The sequence below is a fragment of the Sus scrofa genome, chromosome X, assembly GCF_054392235.1.
Source record: "Sus scrofa isolate SSC_HxYL_T2T_F1_AM1 chromosome X, Sscrofa_HxYL_maternal_Yorkshire_Landrace_v2.0, whole genome shotgun sequence".
Lineage (NCBI taxonomy): Eukaryota > Metazoa > Chordata > Mammalia > Artiodactyla > Suidae > Sus > Sus scrofa.
This window is the reverse complement of record NC_139401.1, coordinates 10,650,066-10,671,307: the sequence shown is the minus strand read 5'-3', so window position 1 is coordinate 10,671,307 and position 21,242 is coordinate 10,650,066. Positions and strand designations below refer to the sequence as shown.

Genomic DNA, 21,242 nt, shown 5'->3' with positions numbered 1-21,242 from the left:
ACTGCTGGTGGGAATGTAAGTTGGTACAACCACTATGGAAAACAGTAAGTAGTTTCCTCAGAAAACTAAGGGTAGAGTTACCATATGCTCCAACCCATTCCTGACCATACACCCAGACAAAACAATAATTCAGAAAGATACATGAACCATTATGTTCACAGCAGCACTATTCACAATGGCCAAAACTTGGAAACAACCTAAATGCCCATCAACAGATGAATGGATTAAAAAGATATGGGGAGTTTCATTGGGGCTCAGAGGTAACGAACCTGACTAGTATCCATGAGGATGTAGGTTTGATCCCTGGCCTCACTCAGTGGGTTAAGATAAGGATCCAGCCTTGGCGTAAGCTGTGGTGTGGGTTGCAGACATGACTTGGATCTAGCATGGCTGTGGCTGAGGTGTAGGCCAGCAACTACAGTTCTGATTTGATCCCTAGCCTGGGAACTTCCATGTGCCGGGGGTGTGGCCCTAAAAAAAATACAAAAAAGAGAAGATATGGTACATATATATAATGGAATACTACTCAGCCATAAAAAAAGAACAAAATAATGCCCTCTGCAGCAACGTGGATGCAACTAGAGATTATCACACTAAGCGAAGTCAGAAAGAGAAAAACAAATACCGTATGATAACACTTATATGTGGAATCCAAAATATGACACAGATGAACTTATCTACAAAACAGAAGCAGACTCACGGAAATGGAGAGCAGTCTTGTGGTGCCAAGGGGAGGAGCGAGGACGTGGGATGGATGGGGAGTTTGGGCTTAATAGATGCCAACTATTACTTTTAAAATGGATAGGCAATGAGGTTCTACTGCACAGCACAGGGAACTATAATCCAATCTCTTGGGATAGACTATGATGGAAAAAATATACAAAAGTATATATATATATGTGCATATATATACATTCTTTGTGTGTATATATGTATACATACACATTGTGTGTATATATTTGCGTGTGTGTGTATATTCCTGTGTGCGGATATATATGTGTATATATATGTGTGTATATATATCCGCACACAAGAATATATATAACTGAGTCATTTTGTTGTACAGCAGAAATTAGCACAACATTGTCAATCAACTAGACTGTAATAAGCAAAAATAAAGTGTGTCTCTTTAAGGCAGCACGTTGACTTTGAAGGGTCTCGGGGACCTCCAGCTGTACCCAATCAGGAAGCTAAAGGAGCCAACCTGGAGTTCTGGAGACAGGTCAAGGCCAGACCCTGGTGAGAGATAGATGGTCAAACCCGAGAGCCTGCATGAGGTCGCCCCAAGAGCTGGACAGGCAGGAAGGCCAAGGCCAGAGGGGGGTCGGTGCTCGCTGTCGCGCTCCTGGTCACTACAGGCGTATTACACAGCCCCAGAGGAAACCTCGAGAGCAAGATTTCAAGGGCTGCAGAAAGAAAAACAGACCCAGGAGGTAGAAGAACCCTCACTGAGTGCCCCTTTCCTCACAGACGCACCCCATCCGTCTGGCCAGCCCAAGGATCTGGATCAGGGGGAGGAAGTGGGCCATGTCAGCATCTTCAGCCACATCTCTGAGCGTCCAGGCTCCCTCCCAGAAGGCTCCCTTGTCAGCACCGATCAGATCACTCGAGACGACTGACTGAGGCAAGAGCGTGGTTTGGAGGGCTGAGAACCAACCTCTGCCCTCTTTCCCGGGCTCAAAGCTCTCACGTGCTATCTTCGATCTCCTGTTTTCCCATTAAAAACCGCTCCATTCCCGGTGGCTGCTGGTCCCTTCCGTGGTCGAGCGGCAGGCCTGAAATTTACTTAGTTCTAAACTTGTGCACAATTAAAGGACTCCGGGAAAGGTCCCCAGGCTTGGTAATCATGCTCAAATGGCATCGAGAGGAACTGAAACGGGGATGGGGAGAGAGCTGACATTCCACAAACCTGATTGAACTTGCCTTAGAGAGGCTTGCGAAGCACACGTCAGAAGGACGGGGATACAGGATGAGGTTAGCTGAATAAAATGGGAGGTGACAGCTGCTTGTTAAGAAGGCATCTTAATGAAGTTTCTAAGCAGGAAGAGAATACTTGCTGACAGACAGCGGTCGCTACCATGACAGCAGACAATTTTCTAGGGCTTTAGCTAAGAAGGCATATTGTCTTAACCAACACGTCCATACTGCCAATGCCAGACAGCTGGCATGCGCGCAGCACAGAGGTCCTAATGACATTTGCAACTTGGGATGACACGGCTCTCTGCTCTTTTATTCTCTCCAAACGTACTGCTTGTGATATTCGCCTTGGAGGACTATCCAGTAAAAAGCAAGATAAAGTCCCTGATCACCATTCCGAAAGCATTAGTTGCCCAAATGAAGCTACAAGACTAAACAGAATCGGATTCCCTAACACCTGCTGTTGTGCGGGAATATGTACTCCAGTACGATGGCTGGGGGTGCAAATGGAGAGAAACAACTAAACTTCAGAATGCAAAAGGCCCATTCCGCTCACCACCCCGATGCTGGGGAGCTCCGGGGCCACACGCACGCATTTGCACAGGGAGGCTTTGCAGCTCCCATTATCCACAGCCTCCGTGCACTGTCCATAAAAACCCATGGACTGGGAGTTCCCATTGTGGCTAAGCGGGCGAAGAACCTGCCTTAGGGAGTTCCTGTTGTGGCTCAGCGGTAACGAACCTGACTATATCCATGAGGATGCGAGTTGATCCCTGGCCTCCCTCAGTGGGTTGGGGATCCAGCGTTGCCATGAACGGTGGTGCGGGTGACAGACATGGCTCAGCTATAGCTCCGATTTGATCCCTAGCCTGGGAACTTTCATATGCCGTACCCGCAGCCCTAAAAAAGCAAAAAAAAAAAAAAAAAAAAACCGACTTAGTGTTTGTGAGATACAGATTGGATCTCTGACTTCATTCAGTGGGTAAAGGATCCAGCCATGAGCTGTGGTATAGGTCGCAGACACAGCTCGGGTCTGGCGTTGCTGTGGCTGTGGTGTAGGCCGGCAGCTGCAGCTCCGATTCAACTCCTAGCCTGGAAACTTCCATATGCCGCAGATGCAGTCTTCAAAAGGGGGAAGAAAATCCATGGACTACCTTACCATAAGGGTAAGGTCCTTGCTGCTTTCAACATCATGATTTTGCAAAAGAGGGATGCACTTGTTCAAGCCAACAAAGGACTTACTGAGCATCTGCCATAAGGTCAGACCAGAGACTGGCAAAGTAAGGCCAGTCTGGCCCTGTGAGCCCAGGGCATCACCCTCCAACCCACTCACCCCTCTGCACCCATAATCTGCCTATGGGGCCAGTGGCCACTGCTCAGGGCCCTCACACACCAGTCGCCACCCACACCCTGGGGCCTCTGCTTTGGGCAACTGCCGAGCAGTGAGCAGCCCCGGCCCTCTGAGCAGGCGCCCAGTTGAGACGGTTTGGCTCTTCAAGAGGAGAGAGGAATGTGTGGGGACCTGGGGTCCCCCTCCCCACACCCCACCCCTGCTCTGGAGGTCCCAGCAGATGGCCACTGGGCACCAAGTTGCCCACCACCCAAGACCAGCCACCTGGGCAAATGGGGCAGGGCGGGGCAGGACCCTCTGTCTGGTTCTGTCTGAACCGACAGAATGTGCTCAGCTTTGCACCTGGACCAGCAAGATCAGGCATATTTACTGTCCCGCTACAGAGGAAGCTGGGAACCATCGGTGTAAATTTCCATAAAACATTTTCCGCAAGATATTAATCATGAGAGGGCTGGAGAAGGGATAGCCTCAGGAATAGACGCTGAGAAATCAGAGGTTCTTAACAGGCATCCAGAAGAGAGGTGCAAACCATATACTTTTTGTGTGTGTGTGTCTTTTTGCCATTTCTTGGGCTGCTCCCACGGCATATAGAGGTTCCCAGGCTATGGGTCGAATTGAAGCTGTAGCCACCGGCCTACGCCAGAGCCACAGCAACGCGGGATCGAGGCGCGTCTGTGACCTACACCACAGCTCACGGCAACGCCAGATCCTTAACCCACTGAGCAAGGGCAGGGGCCGAACCCGCAACCTCATGGTTCCTAGTTGGATTTGTTAACCACTGCGCCACGACGGGAACTCCGCAAACCATATACTTATACACCGGAACACACACACTTCAGAAAGTTGCATTAATTTCCTTACCTTTCGCGTCACGGGCACGCCAGCCTTGGCGATACTGGGTATTGGAATGCCACCTGCTGGGCACGAATGACCTCCACTCATTGGCAACAAACTGGGCGGGGATGTGGGCACATGACCGCATCGCCTGGCTGGGCCACACAGCACGTGACAGTGGGCAGATGGCGTGGAGGCCGCTGAGAGGTGCGCTCCGCCGCAGCTCAACTTCTCGCTCGGGGCAGAGCAGGCTCTCTCGGTCCCTCTGTGGTGGGGGCTGTCCTGTGCATCGCAGTGTGGATCTCAGCTTTCTTGGGACTCTACTCACGCCGGGGGCTGACCTGTGCCCCCCGCAGAAATTATGTCCAAGTCCTCAGCCCCAGTAACTGTGAACTTATTTGAAAATAGTGTCATCACAGATGTCATTGAGTGAAGGGTCTCGAGCCGTGAGGTCCTGCTGTACAGCACAAGGAACTCTATCCAGTCTCCTGGCATAGAACATGATGGAAGATATTATGAGAAAAAGAATGTATATATGGGTATGCCTGGGTCACTTCGCTGTACAGCAGAAATTGATAGATCATTGTAAATCAACTATAATACAACAAATTTTTTAAGCTAAGGGTCTTGAGATGAGATCGTTCTAGATTTAGGGTGGGCCTCAAGTCCAGCAGCAGGGGTCCTGAGAAGAGAAAGAAAAGGGTGATTCGAATTGTCAAGGCGGACGGCCTGTGCAGGTGGAGGCAGAGAATGGAGTCACGTGGCCATTGCTGCAGCCACTGGGAGCTCAGGCAGAGGCATGAATTGAATTCCCCTTCAGAGCCTCCAGCAGGGACCAATTCTGCAGACATCTTTTGGACTTCAGGCCTCCAGAAATGTGGTGGAAGAAATTTCCATTATTTTTTTTTTCCTTTTTTTTTTTTTAGGGCTGCACCCACAGCATCCGGAGGTTCCCAGGCTAGGGGTCAAACTGGAACTGTAGCCACTGGCCTACACCGCAGCCACAGCCATGCCAGATCAGAGCTGTGTCTGTGACCTACACCACAGCTCACAGCAACACCGGATCCTTAACCCCCTGAGCGAGATCAAGGATCGAGCCTGCATGCTCATGGATACTAGTCAGATTCGTTTCCCCTGAACCATGACAGAAACTCCAAAATTTCCCTTCTATTAAGCCACCCATCTCATAGCAGTTTGATCCAACAGGGACAGGAAACTAATACAACCCATTAGCTTCCAGTAGCACCCTCCTTCAGGTGTGACAATCAAAAAGTGTCCCCAGACATCGCCCCATGTCCCATGAGGAGCAAAACTGCCCCTGGTTGAGAACCGCTGTGTTAGCATTACACTTCAGAAAATCGAAAGAGAAGTTTTCCAATGTAACAGGAAGGAGGAGTTCTCGTTGTGGCTCAGCAGGTTAAGGACCCAACATTGCCTCTGTGAAGATGTAGGTTCGATCCTTGGCCTCCATCAGTGGGTTAAGGATCCAGCGTTGCTGCGAGCTGCAACATAGGTTGCAGATGCATCTCATATCCCGCGTTGCTGTGGCTGTGGTGTAGGCTGGCAGCTGCAGCTCCGATTTGACCTCTAGCCTGGGAACCTTCAAATGCTGTGAGTGCAGCCATAAAAAGAAAAAGAAAAAAGGAAAATAAAAGGAATTCCTGAGCCTGTAAATGCTACCCAACCATTGTACGAATTGAACCCCGGTTGAGACCACTGATGTGCTAGAAAAATGCAGATGGCCACTGGATGCGGGGGGGCTGAAATGCAGGCTAACCAGCACCTTGCTTTTTTGTTGATTAGACAATCTCGCTGAACCACCAGTGGACACGAGCAACAACGCTTTTCAACCCGTTTTTTATCACTAAACATTAAGAGACCTGCAATCTTCACTTTTTTGCGACGTGGGAGGTGAAGTCCAGCACCCATCACACCCAGGGAGCCCCTCCCTTCACAAAAACCTGCTCCCTGGCTGGTGGCCTCTTCCGATACCCGTTAAAGTGAGATGCTGACTTCAGCTCTACGTCCAGGAACAAACTTGAGCCATTTCCACAAAAGAGGGTGACAGTACCACTGCCGATTAGAAGCGTGGGCTGGACAATCAGGCTGCCTGGTTTCGGAGGTGGGCTCTGCCGTGCACTAGTTAAGTGAGCTACCGAGAGCCGCCAGTCCTCCTGTGTACAAGTGGGGCAGCCATGCGGGACGCCGCTCAGAGCGAGTCTCCAAAAACATGACCATCCTAAAAAGTGCCCAGCCTGAAGCTCGACTGGTCAAGGGTTCAGGAGATAGGTGCTATTCACATCTGGAATGAAGTACATTCTGGAATGAGCCAACCAGTCTGGCGAGAACATACATTTTCACTGGTGCTTGGGAGGCCCCACCAGAAATGTGGAGCCGCCAAACCTGAGGACCCCAAGTGGCCAAAAACGTAGCGTGCTCGGGCAGAGAATTTTCAATTACCGGCTGAGGGATGATCTACAAATAGATCAGGTGATCAAAAGCAGTGGTTAACCCAGAAATAACCAGACCACCATCAGCAGCCACCATCACCAGCAAATTTCCCTTCTGGCAATGGTTAACCTACCTATGTGCTCGGTCCAGGTCTCTGCCCTGAGATGCCCCAGCTGACAGCAGACCTCAGAGACATGCCAACCCTGACCTGGGTGGCAATTAACCCCGACAGCTGATCCCCAAAACTAACTGAAAATGGGCTACCAAACATCACAATGATGTTGGGTCCCCCAAAGGCAATGTAAAAAAACATATATACTTTTTAGGAGTTCCCATTGTGGCTCAGTGGGTTAAGAATGCGACGTGGCCTCGATGAGGATGCAGGTTTGATCCCTGGCCTCAATCAGTGGGTTAAGGATCCGGCGTTGCCACAAGCTACCACATACTGCCTCTGTGGCTCGGATCCAGTGTTGCAGTGGCCATGGCACAGGCCTACAGGCGCAGCTCCGATTTGAACCCTAGCCCAAGTAATTCCATATGCCGCAGGTGCAGCCCTAAAAAAAATAAAAATATATATATAATATTTTCAAAACTTGAATATATTCGTCTTGCTGATGTAACAAACCGCCACAGACTTAGTAGCTTAAAACAACCCCAGAGGGTATTCTCTTATAGCTCTAGAGGGTAGACAGCCACATAGGTCTTAGGGGCTAAAGTCAAGGTGTCAGCAGAGCTGCATTCCTTGTAGAGGCTCTGAGGAGAGTCCATTCCTCATCTTCCAGCTTCTAAGGGCTGCCCACATTCCTTGGCTCCCAGGCCCACGTAACTCCAATCTGCTTCCTTCAGCCCATCACCCTCTCTGACTCTGACATTCCCGCCTCCCTCTTACAAGACACTCCGATAAGCCAGGGTCATCTCTGCATCTCAAGATCCTTTTGAATCATCCCGGCAAAAGCCCTGCAAAAATATTCACGGGTTCCAGGGATCAGGCTGTGGACATCTCTGCAGGCAATTTTCGGAGCCACTACAGCAGAGACGATCTGATGAACTATACATCTGATCCAAGATGACTAGAATCACATTAGACGGTAAGAGAAGACCTCTCCAGTTTGGTCATTTTTAGGAGAGTGAGTCAAATGATTCTTCAAATCATCCTTCTTCTACATGAAGGCACTGAGGGGATTGAATACATACAGAGGTCAGGGTGCCTGTAGGATCAAAGTCGCGTTCAAGGGCAGCCGAGAGAAAACAGGTGAAGTCCAGACTGAGGGGTCATGGTAAGGGAACCAGCTCACCCCTGCTAAAGCAAAGAGTGAAGAGAGTCTCAGGGGGCAATGAGTGAAAGAACAGATGACAGCAGACCTCAGAGACACGCCAACCCTGACCTGGGTGGCAGCTAACCCTGAAAGCTGATCCCCAAAACTAACTGAAAATAGGCCGCCAAACATCACAATGATGTTGGATCCCCCAAAGGCATGACGGTACCATTGCCGATTACAAGCATGGGCTCAACAATCAGGCTGCCTGGTTTTGGAGGTGGGGTCTAAGCAGTCCGTTAATAATATGAAGTACTCATGCACGCACAGTACTTCTTCTTCTTATAAGATATAAACTAGCATGCTTATACCTCCAATATTATTCCCCAACATTTTGCCTCAGCCTCCTTGAATCCCTACGAAAGCGAGTCAGGTTGCAAACAGGTGTCCTGGGATTTGCCCAAACTCAGTCTCCCTGGGGGAGCATTTGTGCCGCTGAACTTCAGCCATGTTGACTGTCCCAGCTGAAAACAACTTGTGGAACCAATTCTCTAAAGACGGCCATGCACCTTCGATCTACAGCTATCTGTTTATTCCCCTCCAACCATGGCTATGAGATGCACTTTGGGGATATTTTTCTACTAAAGCAAAGAGAATCGCTTCGAGTTCTCCCACTTAAAAGAGAAAGAAAATCGCTCTTCCCTTTTGTGGCCATCTCCGAAATGCCAGCGGCCGAAATGAAGTTCACTTCCTTTGTGACTGCTGACCGAAGCAAGAACCGTAAAAGGCACTTCAATGCATCTTCCCACATTCGCAGGAAGATGGTGTCTGCCCCTCTTTCCAAAGAGCTGAGCCAGAAGTACAACGTTCGATCCATGCCCATCCAAAAGGACGATGAAGGCACTGCACGAGGGCACTACAAAGGGCAATGGGTTGGCAAAGTCATCCAGGTTTACAGGAAGAAATATTGTCATCTACATGAAACGAGGGCAGCGGGAGAAGGCTACGATCATGACTGTCAGTGGGCATTCATCCCAGCAAGGTGGCGATCACGACACTAAAACTGGACCAGGACCAGCAAAAGATCCTCAAACGTAAAGCCGACTCTCGCCAAGTAGGCAAGACAAAGGGCAAATATAAGGAAGAAACAATTGAGGAGATGCAGGAATAAAATAATCTGGTATCGAACTTTCGTTAAAAACGTAACACGAAAAACAATAAAAGAGACAGAGAGTCTACGGACTACATCCAGAAACACTGAAATTTAATCTCATTTCTATTCTTTCTCAACACTGAACCCCAGAAGAACTTTCCAAACAGCAGTGCATTTTTTTCCCTTTGATGTGACATGTTCAGTAAAGCCACGGGCATGGATTTCCCAAGCCGTGAGTCTCTGCGGCATCGAGCACCCGCCACACTTCTTTGTAGGGTCAGTTTAATCAAAGATACACCAGGGCATATAGGGTCTTCGGATTCCTTTTTCAGGTTCATTCGTTGCAAGGTCCGGATCTCTCAACCCAGCAGCCCTTCTCAGGCCATGAAACACCAAGTCAATTGCCATTTTCTTTTGACTCGGAGGGTTTCTGATGACATTTTTATGGGTCTCTTCTGGGAACAGGCTCCGTGTCTCCAGAAAAAGTCCGCCAGGACTTATTTTCTTGACTTACTCGAAAAGATCACAACGAAAGAACGGATCTGTCCTTCAGAAACAGGGGAAGAGCATCCGATATACAAGATACTAGGACTGACGCTGAAGAAAGACAATGGCCGCGTAGCTCCTTGACCTTGACAAACTCATAGATTTGACCAAGAAGGCAAAATCCCAGCGTTTCACCTTCAGGATGCCCACGTTCGGAATCGATACTCTGACATAAAAAGTCCGTTCTGGACTAAAGAAATCAAACAGAACCACAAGTCCCTGCATCTGTTCCTAGAGACTGTTTTGGAGCTTCAAATGAAGCCCCCGTGGAACGCGAGCCTTGCTCTTACCGCTTAGCATCCACGTTGAATGTCAAAGCACAAGACCTGAAGCCATCGTAAGCTCTCGTGGTCCCACCCATCCTGGGAGGAGCACGCGCTTTGCAGTTCCGTTCTCTAGGTCCAGGGATTGCGAAAACAAGCCCCGAATCGGATGATGCAATTTCACCCAACAAGAGCCCTTTCTCCCAAGTCTGTAGTCACTGTTTATACTTTCCCATGTCAGTCTGTGGGAGCCCCGCTCTCTGCTTTTCTTCTCCTGTTGGCAGCTGGCGCTGTGAGAACATTTGCTTGAAACAAACATTCTTTCCTGGGGCCTGAACGTCTGTCCCCTCGCTCTGGGCCACCAGTGCACAGCCTTGAGGGATGCATGCCTTGGTGCGGTTTTCAAGTTGGGGACGGCAGGGCTCTGGGGGAGGACAGCCTGAGAGGTGCTGAGGGTGGGGCTGGAGTCTTTCACCCCCTTGCCACGCCGAGGAGGTGGCTCTTGACCTTGACGGGCCTTGACTGACGCCGCCTCTCTGTGTTCCATCTCGGGCACAATGTGGAGCTCACGTTACAATCGGACTTCTGGGGCCTTTGATGTCCCAGCTGCAGGAGCAAAGGCACTGGAGTGATTAGGAGGCCAGCCCTCTCTGGGAAAGGGGGTGGCCGCGCAGTGGAATACGAAATGCAATTAAGAAGGAGCACCTGGGCTGAAGCCGAAGCAAAGGAGGGGCCTCTGGCTCTGAGCAGAAGGGGGCTCATTTAATCACACAAGGATGTTCATCTCGGCAAAGGGCTTGATTCAGAAAAACCCCAAACTCTAAAAAACACAAAGGCAACACAATGAAACAGAACTAACCCACCGACTTGCCAGCACAGCCAAGCAATGGAGGAAGTCTTGCTCACACCTTCGGGGCCGCCCAGGGTAAAATTAAGTTAGCAGATGCTCATCCCAGGACAACGGTGGGATCTTTTTTCCTTTCTGCTGCCCTGGTGTCTTCCTCCCACCCCAGACGCCCATGGATTCCCACTTTTTCCATTCCCTCTCAGGCTTCTTCTGCCTGTCGTTACCCAGGGCTAATTTCCCAGAGGCAGTGCCTGTTCCAGGGAGAGAGAGAGAGAGTGTATGTGTGTTCTGGCTTTAGCATCTCTTGTTTAATTTTTTTTAATTTTTTTCTTCGTCCAGTCGCACCTGCACATATGGAAGTTCCCAGGCTAGGGGTTGAATTGGAGCTGTACCTGCCAGCCTACGCCACAGCCACAGCAACACCAGATCCGAGCCGCGTCTGTGACCTACACCACAGCTTGCGGCAGCGCTGGATCCTTTAACCCACCAAGCAAGGCCAGGGATCGAACCCGCATCCTCATAGATACTAATCTGAGCCACAATAGGAACTCCCTGGTTTTAGCATCTTATCTCCATCAAAACTCTCCCACTACCTTAGACCAGCGGTTCTCAAACTTGAACTGCATCTGAGTCAACTGTTAAAACTCAGATGGCCGGGCTCCCGCCTCAGACCTTCTGATTCTCTAGGTCCAGCTTTGGGCAGAAAAGTTGCATTTCCAGCAAACTGCTGCAGGATCCTGATGCTGCTGATCCAGGGAACGTGCTTTGAGAACAATTGGGTTACACCGACCAGTTCAAGTGAGAGACAAATCTGAGTTAAAGTGTGTTGTCATGTGAGGAAAACCTAAAGTCACCAAGAAAAGCCAAGTTTGAGCTCTCGTTACATCACCAATGAGCTGTGTCAACTTGGGCAAGTCCGTGAAGCCAGGGCTTTTCAACTTTGACCACGCTCCGGAATCCCCCAGCAGCCTTTTATCAAGTTAATGCCAGGCCCTACCCTTCGTGGACCGAATCAGAACCCTGGGGCACAGCACACGATAACAATATTATCAAAGCTCCAGAGCTGATTCCCCTGTGCTTTAACCTCTCTGTGCCTCAGCTTCATCTTCTGAGCAATGGGTATAATGGTCTCTACCCCGCAGAACCACTGAGAGGAAGAAACACAAATAAATATTAAAACGCCTTCATACATGACAAAGTACCCATTGAATGTTAGGTGTTCGTCTCCCTCTCAGAAAATTACTTAAATTTTAACTGCCACACATCCCCACATCATACACAACTCAGAATAGCTTGAAGGAGTTCCCACTGTGGCTTTGTGGATTAAGGACCCAACATTGTCTCTGTAAGGATGCAGGTTCAATTACTGGCCCTGCTCAGAGGGTTAAGGATCTGGCGTTTCCACAAGCTGCAGCATAGGTCACAGATGCAGCACAGATCCAGTGTTGCCATGGCTGTAGCATCGGCCTCAGCTGCAGCTCCAATTCGACCCCTAACCTGGGAACTTTCATATGCCACAGGTGTAGCCATCAAAAGATTTTTTTTAATTGCTTAAAGGAATAAACCTAAGACAAGACACCATAAAACTCCAAGAAGTGATCATAGCAAAGCATTCTTTGGCATAAATCATACCAATATTATCTCATGTCAGTCTCCAGAAGCAAGAGAAATTAAAACAAAAATGAACCAATAGGACCTGATCAAACTTAAACATTTTGCACAGCAAAGGAAACCATTAAAAAAAAAATAAAAAAAGGAGTTCCCGTCGTGGCGCAGTGGTTAACGAATCCGACTAGGAACCATGAGGTTGCGGGTTCGGTCCCTGCCCTTGCTCAGTGGGTTAACGATCTGGCGTTGCCATGAGCTGTGGCATAGGTCGCAGACGCGGCTCGGATCCCGTGTTGCTGTGGCTCTGGCGTAGGCCGGTGGCTACAGCTCTGATTCAACCCCTAGCCTGGGAACCTCCATATGCCGCGGGAACGGCCCAAGAAATAGCAACAACAACAACAACAACAACAAAAGACAAAAGACAAAAAAAAAAAAAAAAAAGACAACCTACGGGATGGGAGAAAATAGTTGCAAATGATGCAACCAACAAGGGCTTAAACTCCCAAAGATACAAACAACTCACACAACTCAAGAGCAAAAAAATACAAAAATAAAAATACAACCAATAGAAAAATGGGCAGAAGACCTAAATGGACATTTTTCCAAAGAAGACATACAAATGGTCAACAGGCACATAAAAAAAATGCTCAGTATCACTAGTTATTAGAGAGAGGCAAAACGAAACTACAATGAGGTACCACCTCACACCAGTCAGAATGGCCATCATTAGAAAGTCTACAAATGCTGGAGAGGGTGTGGAGAAAAGGGAACCCTCTTGCACTGTTGGTGCGAATGTAACTTGGTACAACCATTATGGAAAACAATACGGAAGTTCATGGGAAAATTAAATATAGAACTACCATATGATCCAGCAATCCCACTCCCGGGCATATATACAAACAAAACGATAATTCAAAAAGATACATGCACCCCTATGTTCACTGCAGCACTATTTACAGTAGACAAGACATGGAAACAACTTAAATGGCCATCGACAGATGAATGGATCAAGATGTGGTACAGAGATACAATGGAATACTACTGAGCCATAAAAAAGGATGAAATAATGCCATTCGCAGTAATGTGGATGGACCTAGAGATGATCATACTAAGTAAGCCAGACAAAGACAAATACCGTATGATATCATCTATATGTAGAATCTAAAACATGACACAAATGAATCTATCAACAAAACAGAAACAGACTCACAGACAAGGAGAACAGACTTGTGGTTGCCAAGGGGGAGGAGGTTGGGGGAGGGATGGAGGGGGAGATTGGGATTAACAGATGCAAGCTACCATACTTGGGAGGGATAGACAAGGCCCTACTGTAGAGCACAAAGAACCATATTAAAAGTCCTACGATAAACTGTAACAGAAAAGAGTATTTTTAAAAAGAGTATATATATTGGAGTTCCCACTGTGGTGCAGTGGGTTAAGGACCTGGCGTTGCCACGGCCATTGGTATAGACCATAGCTGCAGCTCAGATTGGATCCCTGCCCCGGGACTTCCATATGCTGTGGGTGTAGCCATAAAAGGGGGGAAAAAATGAGTGTATCTGCCTGAGTCACTTTGCTGTACAGCAGAAATTAACACATTATAGGAGTTCCTGTCATGGCTCAGCAGTTAACAAATCCGACTAGCATCCATGAGGATGCAGGATCGATCCCTGGCCTTGCTCAGTGGGTTAAGGATCCAGCGTTACCGTGAACTGTGGCATAGGTTGCAGATGCAGCTCAGATCCCACATTGCTGTGGCTGTGGTGTAGGTCGGCTGCTGCAGCTTCAGTTCGAACCCTAGCCTGAAAACCTCCATATGCCACGTGTGTGGGCCTAAAAAGAAATTAACATGTTATAAATCTTTATTTAAAATATTTCAATTTTATATTAATTCATTAATTTAATTAAATAATGTAGAGAGACTTAAACAGTTTTTTTCACTGAAATCACCAAGACCTCTGTTAATACCTACGTCAGGACATATTTCTGGTACAAGTTGAATTCTTGGAAAACTTAGAAAACCGAAAAGCATTTCGACATGTTCCTCTTACTCCATCACTATACCTGCCACTCCCTGCTTCTCTTTGTTTTTGCTTTTGGTTTTTGGTTTGTTTGTTTGTTTTCGGTCATGGCCACGACATGCAGAAATTCCCAGGCCAGGGATCGAACCCTCGCCACAGCAGTGACAGTGCCAGATCCTTAACCCACTGAGTGACATGGGAACTCCTCCTCGCTTCTGTTTTGAAAGCATCTCTCCATGTTTTCCACTTGTTGTAAGAAAGGGAAATTACTCTTGGTGGCTAGCCAGTGGCTTGGTGACCCTAATTAACACTAAGCCAGGAGTTGGCAAACTTTTTCTGTAAAGGGACAAACAGTAAACATGTTAAGCTTTTCAGGCTATGTTGCAACGACTGAACTCTGCCTTTGTGGCTTGAAAGCAGCCACAGACAACTCGGAAATGAATGGGCATGGCCGTGCGCCAGTAAAACTATTTAACGAAGACAGGTGGCAGGCTGGATTTGGCCCATGGGCAGTAGTTTGCCAACCCTTGCTCTAAACTTCCCCTCAAGATGCGCAAATGTTCAATGTCAACACAAGAAACAGCTGGGAATCTAGTGGAATGTAACAAGCAAAGCATGGTTTTCTAGTCACACTCACGGGCGTGGACTGGAAGACGGATGTAAGTGAGGAAAGATGGCAGAGACATCACACGGCCACCTGGAAGGCAAGCCACTTGCTTCACGATCGTCACTGTACGTGCTGTGTGCCCAGCTAAAGTGACCAGGGCCTTCCCAGGTGGGCCACGTTATGTGCTCGTGAGGCAAAAGAGGCTAATGTCCCCCGTCCCTAGTGGCTTTCTGCTTAAAGGTGGGGGACACTCTTCCCCAGCCCCCTGGCACAGCAAAGCCTGTCCCCAGGCCTTGGACTCCCCACCGTGTCCTTGCCTAACATGAGGCATTTTCATCCCACTTTATGGAAAAACTCACCAAAGTGACACCAAAGCACGGTCCTTTTGTCCATACTTGGTAAATCTTGGTGTTTGTTCCCTTCTGTACAATTAGAGTGTGTGGGGGATTTGCCACCACACACACACATACACACACACACACACACCTTGGCAATGTCTGGAGACACTTTGGTTGTCAGCACTGGGGGGATAGCTGCTACTGCTACTGACACCTAGTGGGTGGAGGCCAGGGATGCAGCCAAACATCCTGCAGTGCACAGGCCGGTCCCACACAAAGGATGACCCTGCCCCAAAGGCCACCGGTTCTGATGGTGAGAAATCCTGAGATGGTGCATCACACTCAGGGCAGTTGGGACCTCGGAAGGCTGGGGGCTGAGAAGTGGAACATAGAGATCTCAGGCCAAGTCTCTCTCCACCTCGGTTCTCTGGACAGGCTCCTTCAGGGACTCCATCACTGCAGCCATCGCTCTCTTACTCTAGGAGTGAGGGAATCTTGCACAACTCTGAATCTGAGAGCCAGAAGTAAGCTCAAGGACGGCACCTCATTCAGACCTGTCACCTAAGGTAGTGCTTCCTAAACTACACTGCACCCAGACCCCCTGCGGATCCTATTAAGATGCAGATTCTGGAGTTCCCATTGCGGCTCAGCGGGTTAAGGACCCAACATTGTCTCTGTGAGGATGCAAGTTTGAGCCCTGGCCTTGCCCAGTGGGTTAAGGATCCAGAGTTGCCGTGAACTGTGGTGAGGGTAGCAGACGTGGCTTGGATCTGGCGTGGCTGTGGCTGTGGTGTAGGCTGGCAGCTGCAGCTCCAATTCAACCCCTAGCCTGGGAACCTCCATATGCCGTGGGTGTGGCTCTAAAAAAAAAAAAAGATGCAGATTCGGACTCAGTTGACACAGGTGGGGCTTGGACCAGCTCTGGGGTCAGACACGGCGAGTCCCTAGACATCGTCCTGGTTATCAAGCCTCACAGATGATGTGCTCGAAGTTCATGAAGACCGTTTCGCTTCTTCCAGGTCACTCAGAGAGAAATTGTGCAAAGAAGCCCAAAGAGAGACTTCCTGGCCTCTGGACTCTCCCACTCCTGCCGCTAGAGCAGTGCCTCCCCAGGACTGGTCTTTGGAACCCCCGTCCCACGACATGGAACGTCCCAATTTAGCTAAGCACGGATTCCACCCTTGTCCTCACTGGAAGCCTCCTGCAGAAACATTGTGTCTTAGAGACACGTTGGGAAGAGCATCCCCACTGCACGCAGACAGGCTCGTTCTCTGCGCCCTCCAAGACTCCGACCCCGCGCGGAGCAACTGCCTGGCGAGAGTCCCTCCGGGATCATGCAAACCACCCACCGCCAGTCCTGGCAACGCCCTAGTCTTTCTGGGGACCCACTGAAGGTTGAGAAATGGCAGCAAAGGAAGCGTTCATCGGAAGGGAGCCAGTTTCCCCTCGGTCAGTCGGCGTCATGGGCAGGAGAAAGGTGGGAGCCCAGAGAGTGGGCGCGAGGGCAGGAAATGTACATGGAGCCCCAAGAAAGGGAGAAAGGGAGGAAGGGAGGACGGAGGGAGGGAGGCTCTACTTGCAGCAGCATCCTTGGGACTTAGCCTGTCAGGCAGCCTGTGGGACGAGAATTCACGTGTGTGTTTTCAATTTCTCTGACAGAATCTGTTTGGATTGAGCACGGCTGTTTAATCTTTGAAATATGTGTTCCATCACAAACGCTGGAATCACATCGCAATTGCTCCCTCCGTTCTGGGAGCCAAAGCCCGACCAAAGGGGTTTGGAAATCCCTGCAAGGTGCTCTTTGGTTATTGCTCATTCGGAAAGAAAAAGCCATTTCTCTAATGAAATGCAGTGTTGAGGAACTGCCAGGAAGAGATGCTCCCTATCTGCCCTCACATATGGTAGCTTCTTTCTAGCCAATTAACTACCAATGAACTGGGGAAGCGCTGCAACAACAGGCACGCCGGGCTCCCCGGGCTCAGCCGGAGCACGCAGGCCCGGGAGGACCTGGAAGCTTCTGGTCCTGTCTCAACCAGAAGCCCAGAAAGAAGCCTGCGTGACCTGGACATTTCTTTGCAAGGCCATCCGGATTAGCTCGAGCCAAGCCCCCAGAATTAAAACGGATGGGTTGTCGCCTTTCGGACAAATCCTGTTTCTTTGTTCTCCCCCTGGGGCCGTGAACCACATGATGTCCAAGGGACATGCCCGAGACCCAGAAAAGGCTGCGCTTCATGAGTTTTACGGAGGAGACTGACTTCTCCGTTAACCCCATGCCAGAGTTTTCTCAGTCTGGAAGGGTAGTGGGTATTGTGTAAGCAAGTTACACCCAGTCTCGGGTTTTGCGAACTCTCGCTCCCAACCTGAAGCTCATCGAGAGTTCAGCATCCGTGTGTATGTTCACTTTTATGCTCAAAAGTCAGTATCAAACAGGTATCTGAGTCACTTCGCTGTACACCTGAAACACAACATTCTAAATCACTATACTTCAATTTGTTTAGAAGTCAATATGAAGCCAGAGAGAAACGGAACTTCCTACCAAGTGGTTTATTTCCTAATAATTTCCCATTAATGTGGAGTCGGTGAGGGTTTTTTTTTGGGGGGGGGGAGGGTTGACGTCCCTTAAGACATCTGAGATGTTCATTTTGTTGGCTTTGTTCCACTTTGTTTTAGGGGGGCAATGACTGCAAGAAGAGTTGGGAAGAAAAGCAATCAGTTGGCTCAAACTGTCTTTACTTTTAGCGGTCTTGTCATTGAAGTGTAATATGTCCTTTAACCACACAAAATAATTAATTTCCAGTTAAAGCTCCTAGGAGGGCTGCATAATGTGAGAAGATGATGGCATCTGCCATTTGCATGGCCTTTTCCATGCCAAGTGCTTGACAGTAATTATCTCGTGATTAACTCTCACAGCCACGCCTCTGGTCAGGAATATTAGCTCACTCTGCAGAGATGGGGAAAGCCAGGCTCAGAGAGGGGCGGTTCTTTGACAATGTCACGCAGCCAAGGGCAGTCCTCCAGGCACCCAAGTCAGTGTGACTCCCGAAGAACAGAATATTGGTTCCGTCTGCCCTTCAGACACCATCAAACCACAGACATTTCCAAGCGTGGCTTTAGTACCACTGCTGTGCCAATGGCTTGCTCTCCATCTCCAACCCTAATGATCTTCCCCAACTCTGAACTTGAATGTCTAACAATTCTCTCCAGTGTTAGTACTTCCGAAACGGACCCCTCTACCTCTACCAGCCCATCTCGGTCCATGGCAACTTAGCATTTCACATCCGTTCCACGAGTCAGTCTATGAGTTCGGCCCTGGAAATACATCCAGAATTCAAGAACTTCTCTCTGGGGAGAGCCTCCATCAGAACTCACCTATTTGCAATTGCCACCCAGCCAGACTCCCGGCTTCTAGTTCCTGCTATGCCACAGTCAGAAGGGCTCACGTGCAATGCAAATCAAATCATGTCCTTCCTCCTATGTCCCCCCCAAGACCCTGAAGCAGCTCCTTGTGCCTCCCCTCGCCCCCACAGGAAAGACAAAACCAACTTCAAACCCCCTCCTCCCGCCCAAAGGGACTCCTCTTACTGCGTCTTCTAGGTCAAAGTTATGGCGGCATTCTTTGTCCCGGTGTGGGTTTTCTGTTTTTCAAATTTTCTCGAAAGTTGGAAATTTCAAAACACAAAACTGACAAGGAAGTACGTAATTCAAACCCACCAGACTAAGAACAAGGGATCTGAAAAATGACCAAAGTGACACTGCACGATCAAAATGACTTGTGCAACCCTCTTAAGGGGACTTTAACTTTGCCAGGTACCTCAGCAGGCACCAGAATCAGGTTCCCAGAGGCTCCACAAGCTGAGCAATTGGTCACCCATTTGCAAGGTGCTTCTTGAGGACACCGTGCTTGGTTCCTTTCTTACAATGGAGTTCAAATATGTAACGTCTAGCAAGATGCCCACGTTGACACAGTGTTACAAGAAAGAAAAAAAAAAAACCCTCGTTGCTATGTCATCATTCCAACACCAAATGCAAACACGTCTCATAAAACTCACACGCAGTGTCCTTCGACGGCAGAAAGTTACGACCACGCTGGTGAAAATGGAGTCTGGTTAATGTTCCCCAAGTTTTAGAGACACAGGCTCCTCTCTCCTGTCAACCATTTCAGAGCTTTGAAGCTGGGTCTGATGGAACACTGCCCACATGAAATTAAAATGAAGATGCCGTATTACAATTCCTTGAAATTCAAGAGCCCTCCTCCTTGGGTTTCTCACCTTTTCCAGCTCAGCATTTGAATAATGAATATAATGAATACTGAACACAACTCACACATGCTGATCATTTCAAGGAACCAGGTCTCACCGAAGTGAAACAGACTGCTCGAAAATTTTTCAGTTTCTGGGACTTATTAGGGCCCCCAAAACATCTACTGACATGTCTTCTCCTTTCTCAGGTCGTCGGGAAGAATGCGGAGTAAGAGAACCCGGGACTCCCTGGTTCCAAGCAACAGCAAACACTGAAGACTGATTCGCCTCTAGCACACTTGCTTTGCCCGAAAAGCCACTTGCGCAGCCGCGTTGCCCTGGGGCTGCGCTGAAAAACACATGCAATTCACACATCATGTTGCAGGATGCTCTTCATTGGCTGTCCATCCTTCTACAACATAAGGAGTGGGTTCGCGTGGCCTCATCACAGAACTTCCTCCCCATTATGTATTTGTATGTATTTATACGAACAAATACCGATTCACAAAGAATCCAGAAAGTTCTACCAATGCCTACAGCCTATGGTTCTGGAAAAAGAAACACAAGTATGATTCTGAGAAATGTTTGTTTCGCCTCCACAGCCCAGTTCTACTCACCTTGTTCATCAGATCACCAGGTAAAGCAGACCAGGTTCCACATTCGGATACAGCCAACACCCTGAGAACCCCGCCCAGGCACTCCTACGAGGCAGCGTGACCAAGGGCCCAGCAGCATGACCTGTCAGGTTTGTCTGAGGCCCATGCTGGAAGCTGGGTCAGGGCTCCAGAGGCAGGTAATTGGCTTGGGCAGTGGTGCGGCAAACCCCCAGCCCGGCCCCGACCTGCATGCCTGACAGGAGCCCTCTGTTGAGGGCAACTCCATGCTGAGCACTGAGGAGAGGACGCAAGTCGCCTGGGTGACCTTGGGCCAGCATCACTCTCCCCTCCCCTTCCCGGGCCTCAGCTGGAAGAGGAGGAATTCTGTGGCTTCACTGATCTTCGGCTCTCTGTTCACTGTTGCATGTTCCCTTCTGAAGCTCCTTGTTTCAGCTAACAAGAGTGTTCTGGATTATATAAATCCAGACTATGACTAAGGCTCTTTTGGGAGCCCACGCAGGAGGAGGAGGGGACTCCATGAAAACCTTTTTAAGACAGAGTCCAAGAGGATCCAGCTTCACTTGCGTTGTTCCATGGAAACCCCAAGAGCAACACGAGCCTGTGGGCCCATTACCCAGCACTTACGTGTTGTGAAGGAGACCAAGTTCATTCCACTGTAGGACCAAAGACGACCTTCTCAACTACAGACTGACCTTTCCACAATTTGATACTATTTTGGAGAAGGCCAATTAATTATAGAAACAAATTTTCCATAATTTGTCAGTATAACCTGACTCAAACCTCGTTAAGTCATGGAGTTCCTGGTGTGGCTCAGTGGGTCAAGGATCCAGCGTTGCCATGAGCTGTGGTGTAGGTTGCAGACACGGCTCAGATCCCATGGTGCTGTCACTGTGCTGTCGACCAGCAACTGCAGCTTCAATTCGACCGCTAGCCTGGGAACTTCCATGTGCCAAGCGGGCAGCCCTAAAAAGGAAAAAAGAAAAAGATTTGTCAAGATGGCGTTGCCTGGTAGCCTAGTGGTTAAGGATCTGGCATTGTCACTCTGTGGCTTGGGTCACTGCTGTGGCGTCAGTTGGATCCCAGGCCTGGAAGTCACCAAATGCCGGGGTGGTGGCAAAAAAAGATCAAAGTCAGGTTAAACACATCAATATACTTTCTGATATCAACTAGAAGTTCCAAGAAACTCAGAGGTAGG

The 21,242-nt window shown here is 49.0% G+C and overlaps 1 long non-coding RNA gene and 1 pseudogene across 1 annotated transcript in view; one reads left to right on the top strand and one right to left on the bottom strand.

The window, feature by feature from the left end:
* Positions 1–15,338, bottom strand: part of LOC110257807 (uncharacterized) — a 222,429-nt gene extending 207,091 nt beyond the window's left edge. Inside the window, exons 1-2 of the long non-coding RNA XR_014835145.1 lie at positions 15,214–15,338; positions 4,130–4,590 (exon numbers count right to left, since the gene is read on the bottom strand). This is a non-coding gene — a long non-coding RNA (uncharacterized LOC110257807). The remainder of the gene's footprint in view (positions 1–4,129; positions 4,591–15,213) is intronic.
* On the top strand, positions 8,547–8,980 carry LOC100153188 (large ribosomal subunit protein uL24 pseudogene; annotated as a pseudogene).
* Positions 15,339–21,242: the final 5,904 nt, after the last annotated feature.